The sequence below is a fragment of the Cajanus cajan genome, chromosome 3 (assembly GCF_000230855.2).
Source record: "Cajanus cajan strain Asha chromosome 3, NIPB_CcT2T_4, whole genome shotgun sequence".
Lineage (NCBI taxonomy): Eukaryota > Viridiplantae > Streptophyta > Magnoliopsida > Fabales > Fabaceae > Cajanus > Cajanus cajan.
Window position 1 is genome coordinate 55,260,093 of NC_138519.1, and position 2,689 is coordinate 55,262,781.

Here is a 2,689-nt window from a genome sequence, read left to right on the forward strand (position 1 = left end):
AACCTGCAAAAAGAAAGTGTGCTTGTGCAGAACGCACCTCACTAAATGGGTTAGATGTATCAATTAAAACAGAACCGCCCTCAATATCCATGGATACAGCTATATCTAAAGAATGTGGATGCAAAGCATTTTCAATTTCAACACAGATAGCGCATCTCATGGAATCAGAACAAACATGATGAGTGTCCATCAAAGATGGAAAATCAATATCAAGTGCAAAATTAGATATACACTCATCTTCAACAAAATCAAGGAATTCAAGAAAATCAATATAATTAGGATGAGAAAGTAATTCGGCTCGAAAAACAGATTGATCCTCAAATGGACATTTCGAATCAAGAATATTGAACCGAACTATTATGTCACCAACTTCCATAGAAAGTGTACCAGCATGGACATCAATCTTGGTTCGAGCTGTTTTCAAGAATGGTCTGCCTAAAATAATTGGAACGGAAGAACCACGGGAGAAACCCTCTTCCATATCCAATATATAAAAGTCAGCAGGAAAAATCAACTCACCAACTCGAACTAAGACATCCTCAATGAAACCTTTGGGGTGGGCAAGACTTTTATTAGCTAACTGAATAACAAGCCCCGTAGGTTTCAAGGGTCCAAGCAATAAGGATTCAAAAACGGACAATGGCATCACATTTATGGAAGCACCTAAATCAAGCATGGCATTCTCAAATTTGAAATTACCAATGATACAAGGAATGCAGAAAGTACCTGGATCTGTGCATTTCTCAGGAATCTGAGGAACAGATTTCCCTATAAGTGCAGATACATTTCTGCCCATGCTCACTCTCTCAGTACCCTTCAGCTTCCTCTTATGTGTGCATAGGTCCTTTAGGAACTTGGAGTACTTTGGAATCTGTCTAATAGCATCAAGTAAAGGTATGTTCACCTCCACTTTCCTGAAGGTCTCCAAGATCTCTGGATCAAGCTCTTCCATCATCTTGCTATGGATCTGTCTAAATGGGAATGGAATAGGAATATGGGACTGCTGGTGGTGACTGGTAGGTGCACTGGAAGAAGGTGAATCAACTGTATCAGAATGGTCAGAATCAACAGTGGTGTGTTGCTGCTCAGGCTGGACAGACTCAGATGGAGAACCAGAATGTGGGACTGTTGGATCTGAAGGTGGTATAGCAGTCTGCTTCTCGGACCTCAAGGTAATGGCACTAACATTAGCTGGATTCGGCACAGTTTGAGATGGAAGTTTATCTGAATTGCGTGACTGTGTTTGATTCAACTGAGTGGCCATCTGTCCCACCAGGTTTGTTAAACTTTGTATGGAAGCACGAGTCTCCTGCTGAAATTGCATGTTTTGCACAGTTGTCTGCCTAAGCAACTCCTCTAATGATGGAGATGACTGAGAAGGAGGGGGAGTAGCAACTGGTACAAACAATTCAGCGGACTGTTGTCTAAACTGCTGAATAGGTGGTGGCATCTGATGCTGCGGTGGCTGCAATGAAGGACACGGATCTGAGGAACATATGCCAAAAACTCTGGCAATTGGGGAGGATTTCTGCTGAACTGCGAGCTGGGTAACCAGATTAACCAAGGCATCAAGCTTCCCCTCTAATTTCTTCGTGTTTGTTGAGGCTGAAGCACTACTGGCACTCATATCATGAACTCCTCTGGTAACTATGGCATCACTATGTCTAGCACTGAACTGCTGAGAATTAGAAGCCATCTTCTCAATCAAGTGTCTAGCCGCAGCTGGAGTCATGTCTCCTAAAGAACCACCACTGGCAGCGTCAATCATGCTACGCTCCACAGGATGCAAACCCTCATAGAAATACTGAAGAAGGAGTTGCTCCGAAATCTGATGGTGGGGACAACTCGCACAAAGTTTCTTAAATCTCTCCCAGTACTCATATAAATTCTCACCAGAGAGCTGCTTGATACCTGATATCTCCTTTCTGATTGCAGTGGTTCTGGAAGCAGGAAAGAATTTATCCAAGAACACTCTCTTCAGGCCATTCCAGCTAGTGATAGAACCGGGTGCAAGATAATACAACCAATCTTTGGCTACACCCTCAAGTGAATGTGGGAATGCCCTTAGATAGATGTGATCTTCCTGGACCTCTGGTGGTTTCATGGTAGAGCACACAATGTGAAATTCCTTTAAGTGCTTATGAGGGTCCTCACCTGCAAGACCATGAAACTTGGGCAAAAGATGGATTAGTCCAATTTTGAGAACATAGGGCACATCGTCATTAGGATACTGGATACACAGACTCTGATAAGTAAAGTCGGGTGCAGCCAGCTCCCTAAGAGTCCTCTCACGAGGTCCATGTTGGTCACCCATATTTTCAGTTGAGTCAACTTCAGATGCTACACTCAAACTATGACTAACACTATGACTATGACTATGACTATGACTATGACTATGACTATTTAAAGATGGAATGATATGCTCTCTAACTAGTCTATGGAATGTCCTATCAATCTCAGGATTAAATGGGTGCAAAAAACTAGGGTTGCTCCTAGTCATGCACTACATGAAACACATGCATGAATAGTAACCGTGAATAGTAAAAACTAGCCAAAAAGCATTAGATTTTTCATGCAAATTTGGAAACCATTAAAACTAATGCACCAACATCATCCTAAAATCATAAGACACTACCACAAAAAATTTGAGAACAAAATTCAAAACCTAACTATTTTTAAAAAAATTTGA

At 41.7% G+C, this 2,689-nt stretch overlaps 1 non-coding gene across 1 annotated transcript; it reads left to right on the forward strand.

Moving 5' to 3' along the window:
- The first annotated feature begins 1,825 nt into the window (after positions 1 to 1,825).
- Positions 1,826 to 1,931, forward strand: LOC145956660 (small nucleolar RNA R71). Its single transcript, XR_014432899.1, has one exon. It is a non-coding gene; the product is annotated as a small nucleolar RNA R71 (small nucleolar RNA).
- The last annotated feature ends 758 nt before the right edge of the window (positions 1,932 to 2,689 follow it).